Source organism: Rhinatrema bivittatum, chromosome 8 (genome assembly GCF_901001135.1).
Source record: "Rhinatrema bivittatum chromosome 8, aRhiBiv1.1, whole genome shotgun sequence".
NCBI lineage: Eukaryota > Metazoa > Chordata > Amphibia > Gymnophiona > Rhinatrematidae > Rhinatrema > Rhinatrema bivittatum.
Window position 1 is genome coordinate 16,007,321 of NC_042622.1, and position 14,622 is coordinate 16,021,942.

The following is a 14,622-nucleotide window of genomic DNA, read 5'->3' on the forward strand; positions in this document are numbered from 1 at the left end:
AATACGGTTTCATTCTTTTCATATGTATTAGAAAAAATATTTATTGAAAAATAGAGACTAATGATTATTGCTTTGAAGCAACAGTAAGGAAATGAGTGAGCTGGACTCTGTTCCACATTCCTAACGCAAGCTTCTTTAGATGATGGTCTCATTACAGTCCTACAAAGTTTTTGATTTGCCTGGCGGTTCTTTTCATGTGGATATTAGATTTATTACTATCAAGACCAGGTTTCTTTATTGCATCTCTATGTACATCCCAGCAAACTTAAATCTGACTTCAATAAACTAAAGGAACTTTTTAATGTCAAATAATATGCGATCAAGCTCTTTAAAAATGAGTTCTGTATGTTATGAATAATAATGGATGTTTCCCACAAGTAAAGGACGTTTGTATTTGCTAAGGTGGTCTGTAACTAAATCCTATCCCTAAATCCACTCATAGTAATGCCTTGAAATACTTAAACTATGAACTCCTGGCATGTTATCTTGTGTATAATAAACTAGAAACTTAATACCGAGTTCTGTGACTCTGTGAGCTAAGTCACATTAATAGTCAGCTCTTCATCACCTAGAGGTCATTTAAAATTACGGGAAAAACCAAACAGGAGAGGCTGCTCAACCCCACAAGAGTGAGTGGTGGCCAAAAATGAAAAAAAAAGAAATGGAAATGACTTTGCCAGAATGCTAAACCATCATATAACTCAAAGATGATTTTCATATAGATAGAAACATTAAATAAAGTAAGTAAATACATAAAATAAAAACAAACGAGATACTAACAAACACCCATCATAACTAGCTTTTGGAAAATTGCATCGGGGCGAAAACATAAGTTGCATGTTTTGTCTGAGATTGAATTATGCATGTATTTTATTTGCGGTATATCAAATGTAGTAAAATGTGTACGTAAGTAATCTTATTGGGGTAGATAGTCAAAGCTGGCTGTGTAGGCCAGTTAGAACGAATACATCTAAGTCACAATGTATATTCAGCGGCACAGCCAAGCCGCTGAATATGCACATATAAAATATCAGCCTGATTTTAAAAGGGTGTAAATTACAGGGGTTACGCGTGTAGCCGGGCCTTGCACGCACTGCACACATAGCCCGGCGACGCACGTAAGCCCCCGTTAAACGGTGAAGTGTCGGGACCTGCAAAAGGGACGGGCAGGCCAGGGCAGCGCCATTAGCCACTGTTCCGGGGAAGCGCGTGCCAGCAACCAGCCGGTGCCCGGAGATTACTTTTCATTCCTGGGCAGCAGTAAGTTTTAAAATTTAAAAAAATTAGGAATAGGTAGGGTTGGTTAGGGGTCAGGGAGGAAGAGGCAGGAAGGGTAAGGTTAGGGATAGGAAAGTTCTCTCCCAGACCACTCCAGATTGAGTCGCCGTGCATTTTTTGCCAAAATTCACCCCCCCCCCTCCCCTGCACACAGGGGTCACAGGCCACCTGCACATGCAGATTTTAAAATCTGGTGCGCATGTGTGTGCGGCCATCAGGTTTAAAAACATGCGTGCGTTGGTGCGCAATGTTATAAAATCGACCCCTATGTGCGCACTTAAAGGTGAATTTCAAAAACCCGGCGTGTGCCAAAACCGGGAGATACAGATATATGTTGGGCTGGCACATATACGTGCGTAAGTTATAAAATGGCCGCGTCCCTTGGTTGGGCTGACGAACGCGTGCACATGTGCTCCCCCCGCGTGCCTGTTTAAAAGTTACTGTCTTGGGGGGGTCATTTATCAAAGGGGAGGAGATTGGGGTGGGATTTCTGGCCAAGTGGGCTGGCTTTGCAGTCCATCAAGCTAGGTTGAGAGAACATTGTACAAATCTCATCTTTGGGTGAGTTTCCTCACTCCAAAGGACATCAAATCTTCACAAGAGTGCACTGTTCTGTTCATATGTCTCATTCTCAATGTCAAAGAGGCCCCTAACCCCAACACTACTACCTAAAACCTCACCTCGAGGTACTAGGTGGGCCTCATATAGAGGTATAAATACCTACGCACTATAAGGGCCTTATAGCTAGTGTCTCTCTCTCTCTCTCTCTCTGCCTGGGCAACACTTCCTCCCCTCAGGATGCCCAAGCTGATAATTTACTTACAACATGCCGTTTTGCAGTGCTTAAGACCTTTCCTTCAGTCTGCAGCCAGAAGGCGAAGACACTGCCCATTTGAACTGATCTTCATGAACTGCGATGATTTCTCATAAAACTGGCAAGTTTTCAGATTTTATAAAGCTTTTGATTTTCGTAATTTTCTTTCTTTTTTTTTAATTTGATGCAAAATGTTTTTCATTCCCATCAGAAGAAATAATCTTGTTTACTGGTGCACCGGATGCCTGAAGCACCTGCTGGTCAGTGGTCCTCGCGTGCCGCTGAGTCAGCTCTGACCCAATGGGAGGCGGCGTTGAGCGCAACTCTCATTGCAATGTTTAGTTTTCACTCCTCCCCGCTCCTGCAGCGACAGGAGCCCTCTCGCTGCCTGTCTCCTTCAGATCATAAAGCTGTCGCAGTGAGGAGCAGGTTTCTCGGACACAGGCACGGAGGGCCGCAAACCAGGCGGGCTTTTCAGGATATCCCCAATGAATATGCGCGAGAGAGATTTGCATGCACCCTGCCTCAGTTGTATGCAAATCGATCTCCTCTATACTTATTAGGGATATCCTGAATTCCCCACTGCTTTGTGGCCCTTGAGGACCAGAACTGGCCACTCCTGCTCGAACATATGACGCCATCAGAGCAGCTCCTCATTGTGGGTTTAACATGCATGACTGGGCTTAGTACTTGTGCGTTGCCACGCGCAGCTATTAGACATGTCGAGATAGGAGATACAGGTAGGGAAGGACTTGGAGGGGAGATAACTGTATACAGAGGAACTTGACCTTCACAGGAATCTGTGACGGACACAGATAGATCATAAATCGAGCAGCGGGCCATGTTGGTCTTTGCATTAAAATATTTTTTCCAGCTGTGGATACATTACTATGGTGAAGGGACATTCATTATAGATGAATGCAGTTATCAGATTCCCCTTTGAAGAGCAGAAACAGATGTGAAGTTGCACTGAAAAATTGCGATTCCAGATTCTTACTATCTGCCATTATCCATTTCTCATCTGCACTAATATATTTTTTTTGTTTTGAAATTTTTTTTAAAATTTCATTTGTAATTTATTTTATTTCCTTTAGTTTATTTGAAATGACAAACATTACACATGAAATAGCAATAATCAGCAAAGAACTTCCATCAACACAGGAAACTTCCATTGCGTTTGAAAACAAGCGAAGAATGCAATGCCAGCATCTTCTAAAGCATTTGTAATATTTGTATTTAAAGTTCAATCAGTCGCCTGCTTACTCTGTATTAATTTGTAATCAGAAGCTGAAATAAACGCCTCCACCTTTCATAGTGCTCCTGCATAGTGCTTTCTGGCAGCTGTTGGCCAGAAGTGAGGCACCACTGACAGTAAGCGCGCATTTTAGCAGACATTAAATTTCTTTTGGCGTTCGGATTTCAGTTTTAATGAAAGCCATCTCTGCTGAGTAATTACCTGCTATTGCATTTCTGGAGTTTGCAAACCTTGTAGGATGTTCGACTGGAGCCACTCAAATTAAATGCAGGTTCCTTAAGTGTCTCCCAAATGGTTCACCAGGCTGAAATTAAAAAGAATACTTTATTGCTTTTCCTGTGCCTCAGTGAAAGAAGAGCTGGTGTTTGTTGTTGGGCTTTTCCCCCCCTCCCTTCCGTTTCATTAATTCTCCCACAAGAAAATGAAGTCTGTGGTAGGATTTGATAGTCCTAGCGGTAGATAATTCAATCGCAGAAGCACAGACAGGATGTGAGCACTCAGTGACTCCTATATACGCGGCCTCTTAATGGCCCTGGACCTCAGGAACCTGGGAATTGTTCTAATTAAATTAAAAAAAAAAAATCCACCTCCTCCAAACCGTCTCCATGATACAGAAAGGTAGAAAGTAGTACCTAACTGATCCCTTTTCATGCCGCATTTCCCCTCTCCTCCACGCTATTATTTTTCATTTCATGGCACTAATTACCTAGAATTAGCAGCACAAAGTGCTATTTGGTAATAATTACTCCCATTGCCATAGAAACCTGCACTAAAAACAAACAGACATTACCTGCGAGTTCTTATCCTAAAAATGCTCCGATAATGTTATGCTGCCAGCATAGATGCCAATTAATTATCTGAAAACATCATTATTATGGATCCAGCACGGTAACAGTGCTCAAGGAGTCAGCAGATGCGAGCTCCGGGCGTTATTTCAAGAGGCAGCCGGTGACTGGAGTCCTTCCGATTACGCGGGGTCGCGGTAACACCAACCTGCGGCTCCTCTTATTAATTCTCTGACGGACAGAGGGCCCGAGAAAACGGGAGAGGGCAGGGCACAGCGCGCTCACGCTGGGCTCCAGACACATTTAGAGCGCGCGCATGTCAAACTACTTTAAGGGAAAATCGCATTTATACTGTAGCAGGCTAAGTGCTACAGAAAGAGAGAAAATAAATACTGAGAAAAGAGTGGACAGGCAGGCAGGCGGAGCCTACCCTTAGCTCCCCTCTCTCAGTCAAAACAGCCCTTTGAACTTGATACCCAAAATTCATTTCCAAATTAAATATTAAGGATGGAAAGGTAACGCATCGTCTGTATCATGTCACACTCAATGGCAGCTTCAATGAATCACCGTTGTTGCAATTTTAAATATAATCAAGGCAGTCTGCCGAGCAAAGCTTACTTCTTGGCAATCCTGTATTCCTGGTTGCACAGGACCTGCTTTCCCATGTTTACTGTGCCTCCCCCTGCATGGAGGAACGTGAGATGCAGAGAGAAGGCTGGGCCCTTGCTCATGAGCTTGCATGGAATAAGCTAAATCAAGGCCTGATCAAGCGACTCAATCAACCGATCAAGCTTGATTTGAATGCAACAATCCCTAATTACCACTTATGGCAATAAAAGGAACTGGAGAGCCACAACATCCGCTATTGACCTTAGTGAATTGGTAAACAGGCCTAGCCAGTGCCCTCTGCAGATAATGGGAGAGCTGCCAGAGGCTTGGGAATCAGGATGATCACTTAAAAGTTAGAATGACAGGAAGGTCGGCAGTCTCAGCATTATCTCTCAGCTCATCTTAATAAAAAGGGTCAGGCTCTTTTACTTCTTTACAAATCAAAGGCACTGGCTGAAAGCCTGTGATTTTGTAAAACTTCTGATCTAATGGCACTGAATAGCTTGTTAAAGACACTTTTCTCAAGAGGTTATTCTACCCTCTTTTGTATCAAGGTTCAGTCGGGAAAAATGAGTACACCATAAAGGTCAGACCTCTTAAATAGATACAGTACCTATGTAATATGCAATATGCCGGGGTTTGTTTTTTTTTTTTAAATACCTTCTCCTGCAATCCAGTGAGGAACCATAAGAAGGCAGCACCTGGGACAAGCAAACGTAAATGTACAACCTCCCCACCCCGATCCTCCGCTTCTCTCCCCCTCAACCTTCAACCCTCTGCCCTCTGATCCCCCAGTCCTTACCCCCTCCGTAATGTAAACTCATATTTTAACAAGGGCAGCGTCAGCAGCAACTGTGTCACGCCCGCTGCCCCATTTAATTTAACACTGTCTGTAATAAATTAGCACGAACCATTCTCCACCAACTGCAGGGCAGTTAAAGTGCAATTAGAAGAAGAGATCACCTGCATGGAAAGGTACCGCGGATGATCAATATCTGCCTTCGCATGGCTGCTTCCTTATTTCTCCATCCCTTCTTCTAGCCAACTGCAGCCAATTAGTGCAGCAATGTTCCAGTAATTCCTGCTCTACGGAAGTCGCAAAGCGACTTAATTGTGGGCTGGGGGGTTCTCTCCGATCTTTAAGGTCCAGGGAACCGTCCACATATATGATATGATGTGCAGGTGCCATTGCATGGTTCTGCTCTAGCTGCCTTCCCCAGACCCTCTAGCCCTTCACCCTGCACCCCTAGCAGTTCAGCCAGACCTCCCACCCACAAATTGCGGACAGCAGACGAGTCCAGTTTCAGTTGCATGATCAATTAGCAGGTGTAAAAGTGCACGAATGAGTTTGATAGTTTGTACGCATCTCTCTCTCATAAAATAGAACTTCTGTGGGTACTTCTTGACCCTGCCCATACACTGCCCTCTGTTTGCTAAGAGCAGAAACGTTTCTGGTTTTTTTATATACTTAAAATGAAATGAAATAAAAATTATCTTGGATTTTTCTACATCTAATGTAAATTTGGAGTTTCCTCTGACCCTTTGGTTGAAATATTTGCTTTGCAGCAGCTTTGAGCGGTACCTTAGCTTTTTTTGAGGCTTTTTCCCTCCATTTCTTCCTAAAATTATGTAGCACTGTATACGACTGTGTGGAGAGGTTTGGTTTTTGTTGGGTTGATATCCCTCATCTGCCCTATTGTATTTGGAGAAGGACCGTTGCTGGTAGATAAGGCAATGAATGGCAGTGGGATAGATTCAATGCCGTTTACAGGTGAGAATGTATGGGAAGAGCTGGGAAAACTGAAAGTGGACAAAGCCATGGGGCCGGGTGAGGTTCATCCCAGGATACTGAGGGAGCTCAGAGATGTGCTGGCGGGTCTGCTACATGAACTGTTCAATAGATCCCTGGGAACGGGAGTGGTGCCGAATGATTGGATAAGAGCGGTGGTAGTTCCGCTTCACAAGTATGGGAGCAGAGAGGAGGCTGGAAACTAGGCCAGTAAGCCTCACCTCAGCTAAGGGAGCAGTTTTAAAGGGTCGGGGTGCGTTTTTAGGTTGTGTCCTAACTCCCGTTAGTGTGCACTAACCCGATTAACGATTTTTTCACGATAAGTCGGTGGAATTTCTATTGTATCGCACTCTTTAACGATTAATGACGATTTAAAAAATATCGGATGATATTTTAAATCGTCAAAAAACGATTCACATCCCTACTAAACAACTTAGACTTGTCGGATGCAGAAACTGCCCTATTATCATGGCACAACATTACAAATACTGTGGCCAACAAGCTCTGCCCTTTACAATCAAGACAAATAAACTCACAGCACAATAAAAAAAACCCTGGTACACAAAAGACATGAAACATAGTCTTAGAAAAATAGAAAAGACCTGGCGCAAAGATCCTACCCCCACACTCCTTCCCGATTCAAATCCTTCCTACATTGCTACAGGGAAAGGTTAAATAATGCCAAAAGGGATTTCTACTCCACCAGAATTCACCAATTCCAATACAACCCGTGAGCCCTCTATGACTACGTTGCCTCGTTAACCAAATCAGCACCTGCAGTTATACCAGAGGAAGTAGCCAAAATCAAATGCGAGGAACTCGCAATATACTTCCAAGACAAAATCAATAAACTGCTTACACAATTCCCCTCCTCCTCCTCAACCAATCAAAACTCACAAGAAGCCTACCCAGCCCTTCCAACCCCCCCCCCCCACCAAAGGCCTGACCTCCTTAGAATACACCTCTGCTCTAGAAATTGAATCATTCCTTAAGAAATCCAGACCATCCTCCCACCCCTTTGACACAATCCCTACTAAACACCTACTCTCCATCCCTAACGTAATAGCCCAGCCCACAGCCAATATTATAAATGCCTCTATCATCTCAGGCCTAGTACCCAATCCCCTCAAACAAGCAATAGTCAAGCCAATACTGAAAAAACCTAAGCTTGACCTCACCGACCTGTCTAACTATCGCCCCATCTCAAACCTCCCCTTCATCTCAAAAATTCTGGAAAAAACGTTCAATAAAGCAACTCACTGAATACCTTGATGACTCCCACCTACTCTCTCCATTTCAGTATGGATTTTGGAAATTCCATAGCACTGAAACCCTCCTCTTTTCCTTGTCAGATTGTCTCATTAAAGACCTAGATAAAGAACAAAAAGAGCAAAAATCATCGAAAAAACAGTCAACAATCAACTCACAGACCACCTTGAAACCTATAATGTTCTTCATCCTGCACAGCATGGTTTCAGAAAACTCTTCAGCACTGAAACCCTCCTCCTCTCCCTCACCGATACCATCCTCAGAGGCCGCGACAAAGGCAAATCGATCCTCCTGATACTTCTTGATATATCAGCCGCCTTCGACACCATCAATCACAGAACACTCCTCACCAGACTTAAAGAAATTGGTCTCCAAGACACCTCAATCAAATGGTTCAAATCCTACCTCTCAAACAGATCCTACATCGTCAAGATGAACTCATCTGAATCCTCACAAGTGCCCCTCACTCATGGAGTCCCACAAGGTTCTTCCCTATCATCAACCCTCTTTAACATTTACCTCATCCCACTATGCAAATACCTTTCAGAAGCAAACTTCACCTACTTCGTCTATGCAGACGACATACAAATATTACTCCCCATAAACAACTCCATTCAACTCACCATGGAAAAATGGAACAAACTCAGCTCAAATTTATCTCACTTACTATCTCAGTTATCACTATGTCTCAACCAAGCCAAAACAGAAATCATCCACATCCACGATGACCGTCCCTCCTATCCACTCATGTGCACCCCCTCTGACCACCCAGGAAGCTCAATCAACCCGGGAGTACCACAAATCTCACAAACCTCACTCACGCCGTCCACAAGAAACCTAGGCGTAACAATTGACAGCCAACTCAACTTTAAACGACACATCTCCAATACAATCAAAGATGGATTCTTCAAACTTCAGACTCTAAAAAAACTCAAACCCCTTCTCCAAGAGCACGATTTCCGAACAGTCCTCCAATCAATTATCTTCTCAAAACTCGACTACTGCAACTCCCTCCTCCTCGGCCTACCAGAAATCCACATCAAACCCCTCCAAGTTCTACAGAACGCTGCCGCCAGAATCATCTCTAACAACAAAAAATCCTCTCACATCACACCCACTCTCAAAGAACTCCACTGGCTACCCATTACACAAAGAATCCAGTATAAAACCCTCACCCTCATGCACAAAAAAATAAACAACAACAAAATGGACTGGCTAAACAACGGAATACAACCTTACCCCACTCAAAGAACTCTCAGATCCACCAACACTGGCCTCCTAGCCGTCCCCAATCTCAAAGCTGCACACCTCAATGTCACCCGCAAACGAGCCATAACAATAGCGGGCCCCACCTTATGGAACAGCCTCCCCACCTGTCTCAGAAACGAACCTTCACTGCAAGTCTTCAAAAAACACCTCAAAACATGGCTATTTTTAAAAGCTTTCCCACCTGACACATAACCCGCCCAAATGCACCAACCACACCATGCCCCCTACACAAGCATCTCGCCCCACCCTTTCCCTCCCTATCACTACCTTCCTCCCACCCATCCCTTTCTCTCCCCTCCCCCCCTCTACCCTCCCTGCCATCCTTACCATAATTTATCCTCATCAACAAGCCATTTATGTACATATGTTATATACTATAGTCTAATGTTCCATATATTCCTGTTAGTTCTGTTACAACTTGTTATATTTATTATCATGTTATAATGTAAAATAGGGCTGTTACCACCCTATTCCTTTAGTTATCTGGAAACCGATGTGATATCTCGATCGAATGTCGGTATATAAAAGAAATAAATAAATAAAATAAAATAAATAAACAATCATATATCCTAGCCCTCTTAGACATATCCTCAGCTTTTGACACAATCAGCCACAATATCCTCCTGCAGCGACTTAACGAAATTGAAATAACAGGTGTTGCCCACAACTGGTTCAAATCCTATCTCAGTAATCAAAACTATAAAGTCAAAATCGGAAACCATGAGTCCAAACCAATACCCCTTGACCAAGGAGTCCCAAAAGGTTCCTCTCTATCCTCCACCCTTTTCAACATTTACCTCCTACCGCTCTGTCACCTCCTAGTCGATCTCAAGCTTCCCCACTATATTTATGCAGATGATGTGCAGATACTTATCCCAATATGTGACACCCTCCCTAAAGCTTTGAACATCTGGGAATCTACGCTACTGTCTATCAACAAACTCCTATCCAGCATTCACCTTGCCCTTAACACGGCAAAAACCGAAATTATGCTTATCTCTCCACAGAGTCAGCCTAATGCCCTTCCCCTGCTTCACTCCCTATCACTACCAATCTCGTTCTCCCAACAGATACGAGATCTAGGGGTCATTCTAGACAACCAAATCAACCTTAAGAAATTCATTAACACCACCCTGAAAGAATGTTTCTTTAAATTACACACCCTAAAGAAATTAAAACCTTTACTCCACCTTCCAGACTTTCGTACAATGCTACAAACTACAATATTCTCTAAAATTGATTACTGTAACTCACTTCTCCTAGGCCTACCCAAAAACTCCATTCACCCACTACAAATTCTACAAAACTCAGTTGCCCGGATACTTACTAACACGCGGAGAAATGAACACATCTCACCCATACTTAAGGAATTACACTGGCTTCCTATCGCATACCAAATCCAATATAAAACCCTTTCTATCGTACATAAGGCTCTCCACAATCCTGAGACAAACTGGTTCAGTGATTCACTAATATTCCACGAATCTTCTAAACCAACCAGAAACCAATACCTTGCTACCATACGCACACCTTCCCCTAAAAACAACCACCTGGCATCTACCAGAGCACGTGCGCTCTCCATAGCCGGCCCCGCCTTATGGAACAAAATGCCCGTAGACCTACGCCAGGAGGACTCCTAACAATCTTCAAGAAAAAACTAAAGACGCGGCTGTTCACGCAAACTTACACCTAATCCTAACCATATTATTCACCCAGCATCTTCCTTGGTTTCATCCTCATAAGATGTCCCATATTTTTTGACTCAATCCTGATACATGTGTAATTTCTCTCATTTCCTTTCCTTCCTGCCCCTCCCTATATCCAAGCTTCTCATTGTGCCAATCCTTTCTCGTCTATGTTCCCCTCAACCGCACTTCTCCTTATTGCCTTTAACTAATTGGAACTTTCCCAATATAAGCAACTTTGTAAGTTATTGTAAATAAATCTAGTGCTATGTACACAAGTTACCTTTATATACAATACCCTTAGTCTTATACATATTTCTTATAGGCATATAGACATTTATTCTGTTAATGGCTTTGTATGTACCTGTTTTCGTGTTACTTGTCGAGCGCATCTTAAGCGTAGTTTCTCGTTTATTGTAAACCGATGTGATATCCCTGATGAATGTCGATATATAAAACCCTTAAATAACGGTCCCTACAGCGACTGACTGGGTTGGAAAATGGTTGAGTGGGAGGCAACAAAAGGTAATGGTAAATGGAGTTTTTTCTGAGGAGGGGGATATTACTAGTATGGCCATAGGGATCGGTCCTTGGATTGGTTCGTTTTAATATTTTTGTGAGCAACACTGCAGAAATATTATCGGGAAAAGTTTGTCTTTTTGCTGATGATTCCAAAATCTGCAACAGGGTAGACAGCCAGGAAGCTGTGGAAAACATGAGGAGGGATCGAGCAAAGCTTGAGGAACAGTCTAGGGTCTGGCAGGTAAGATTTAATGCTAAAAAATGCAGAGTTGTGCAATTAAAGGTGAATTTTAAAAGCTGGTTGCGTGCCAAAAATCGGGAGATGGGCAAGCATCTAGCACTAGCACGCATCCACCCGATTTTATAAAGCGGGCAGATGCACGCACAAGTGCCAAGGCACAAATATCTCACATCGGAATATGTGCCAAGGCACGAATATCTCATATCGGAATATGTGCCAAGGCACGAATATCTCATCGGTGTGATATGGGCAGGGCGGGGCATTCCAGGGCAGGACCAAGAGATATGCGTGCAAGTACCTACACGCCTGGGCACATGCCAAGGGCCGGTGCCACGTAACTATGGAGGAGGTGTAAGTTCAAAACCCCCCCAAAACATTTACATGCATCAGTGAGGGGTTTGAGGGCTCTGGGGTAACGGGTTGGGAAGACCTAGCTGAACACTGGGCAAACTGGTGAATGAACTGGTGAAACTGGTCGTTGGCTGGATGCACATCTTGTTTTAAAATGCAGGTAGTTGCGCATCTGTAAGCTGACTTACACTGCTGGGCATGCACAAGCTTAAAATTAGGCGAACAGATACGCCTAGGCTATTTAAAACATGTGCACCCCCATTTAAAGGTTACCTTCTTAGGGCCTGATTTTAAACAGCATTTACATGCTTAAAATTGGGTCTTACATGCGTGAATGCACTTTATCCATGTAAGTGGGATTTTGAAAATTGCTAGAATATGTGCCATTGAATTGTCCATAGGATATTCACGGGTAAGTGCACTTTACACGCCTAAAAGGATTTTAAAAATTGCTATGATAGTATGTTACATGTACACATGTATCTCCTTTTAAAACTACCTCCTAAGTCTACAAAAACCCATAGGGGGAAGTACAGTATAGGGGGTGAAATTCTTCTAAGCAAGAAAGAAGAGTGGAATCCGGGGATGATCACATGATCATAACGTGTCCAAACAAGTGGATAAGATGATGGCAAAAGGCAGAAAGATGCTTGGCTGCATAAGGAGAGTAATGGTGAGCAGAAAAAAGGATGTGATATTGCCCCTGTATAGGTCCCTGGTGAGCCCTCACTTGGAATACTGAGTGAGTACAATTCTGGAGACCTTCCCTTCAAAAGGATAGAAACAGGATGGAGTCGGTCCAGAGGGTCGACACTAAAATGGTCAGTGATCTTCATTCTAAAGCACGAGGGGATAGAAGTAAAGTTCTAAACTGTAAGATTCATGGACTCTTGTTGCTGTGGTGAGATTGACTCAGCCTATGGGGACAGGCTTATACGCCCTCACCGACATCTGATGGAGCTACGCAGGGAAGAGATGGTTCAGGCCTTCACTTATACCAACCCCTTGGGTTCCGGAGCCGACAGGTCTTAAGCAAGAGTCTCTATGATAGTGTCTCTATGATAGTGGTGTAGGCGAAGATCCAGGGCCATGCAAGGGTCAGAGGTAGGCGGCAAATTAGAAGGATCAATGTCCAGGCAACAGTCAATGGCAGATGGCAGGCAAAAGTGGTTAGTATCCAGTCAAGGGCAGGTGGCAGGGAAGTATGGTCAGTATCCAGGCAAAGGTCAAGGGCAGACAGTGAATAAGAGTGGTCAGGGTCTCAACAATATAAAGATGAAGGCAGCAAGAGGGGGGCTTTCCAGTCTTTTGCACTGAATGTCACATGTATGATTTGTTTACCCACCAGTGAGAGATTGTATGTGTGGACCTGGTTCAAAGAGCTCCTGGCTCTCAGGGAATGAGTCCGACCTCTGGAGGCTAGAGTAGCAGACATGGAGGAGCTGAGGCAGACAGAGAGGTACATTGATGAGATCTTCAGCGACATGGTAGCCAAGTCCCAAATTCAGTCTGGCAGCCTTGGTGCTGACTTGGATCAGAAAGGTCTCCTGGTTGGAGAGCAACACCCTGGTGTAGCAGGAATTGATCCTGTATCAAGAACCTGCTCTCCATGTGATGTGTTCTCCTCTCGCACTGAGAACAAGTCTCCCAGGGCTACTGCCCAGGAGGGAAGGGTTAGGTCGGCCATCATAATTGGTGGTTCGATTATAATTATTAGAAATGTAGATAGCTGGGTGACTAGTGGACATGAGGACCGCCTGGTAACTTGTGTGCCTGGTGCGAAAGTGGAGGACCTCATACGTCACCTAGACAGGAATATAAACAGTGCTGGGGAGGAGCCAGCTGTCGTGGTACATGTGAGCACTAACAACATAGGAAAATGTGGAAGGGAGGTTCTGGAAGTCAAATTTATGGATTTTAGGTAGAAAGCTGACATCCAGAACCTCCAGGGTGTCATTCTCTGAAATGCTTCCTGTTCCATGTGCAGGTCCTCAGAGGCAGACAGAGCTCCAGAGTTTCAATGCGTGGATGAGATGATGGTGCAGGGAAGAGGGATTCAGTTTTGTAAGGAACTGGGGAAACGTTTGGGGAAGGGGAGACTTTTCCGAAAGGATGGGCTTCACCTTAACCAGAGTGGAACCAAGCTGCTGGCTCAAACTTTCAAAAAGGAGATAGAGCAGCTTTTAAACTAGAACAAGGGGGAAAGCCGACAGTCACTCAGCAGTGCATGGTTAGGAGAAATGTATCCTTGAAGGATACTAATGAAACAGGAGAGTTAGGAACAGAGAGGTTCCAATAAAAGCAAAAGTAGCCCATGTGCCTATAAGTAAAAAATCACCTAAGCTAATGATTTCCAAATTATCCCAAACAACTGAAAAGCAGGTTGTAATACAAACAAAAAACACACTTTGAAATGTCTGTGTGAAAATGCCAGAAGTTTAAGAAGTAAGATGGGAGAGTTAGGGTGTATGGTAGTGAATGATGAGATAAACATAATTGGCATCTCAGAGACCTGGTGGAAGAAGGATAATAACCAATGGGGACCGTGCTAATAATGAGAACTCTCTGGACTGGAAGCAAGTACAACAGATGCAATGAAACATGAATTACAATGTACTGATTGCTAAGAGGGATTAGCTGTAATATGTTATATCTTTTGTTATATATATTAGGTAGCAGAATAATCTGTATTGGAGCATTTCACTCTATATGTGTTAATTCTGTCCAAGAATTAGGAATATTATTTTGTAAACCG

At 43.6% G+C, this 14,622-nt stretch overlaps 1 long non-coding RNA gene across 9 annotated transcripts in view; it reads right to left on the minus strand.

Annotated features, from left to right (window-relative positions):
* Positions 1-14,622, minus strand: part of LOC115097152 — a 60,062-nt gene that overhangs the window by 9,384 nt on the left and 36,056 nt on the right. For 8 of the 9 annotated variants that reach the window (XR_003858227.1, XR_003858225.1, XR_003858220.1 and 5 more), the window contains one exon: positions 3,549-3,651. This is a non-coding gene — a long non-coding RNA (uncharacterized LOC115097152). Of the gene's footprint in view, positions 1-3,548; positions 3,652-4,137; positions 4,436-14,622 lie in introns of those variants that run through there. The other variant, XR_003858224.1, reaches the window with a different exon arrangement.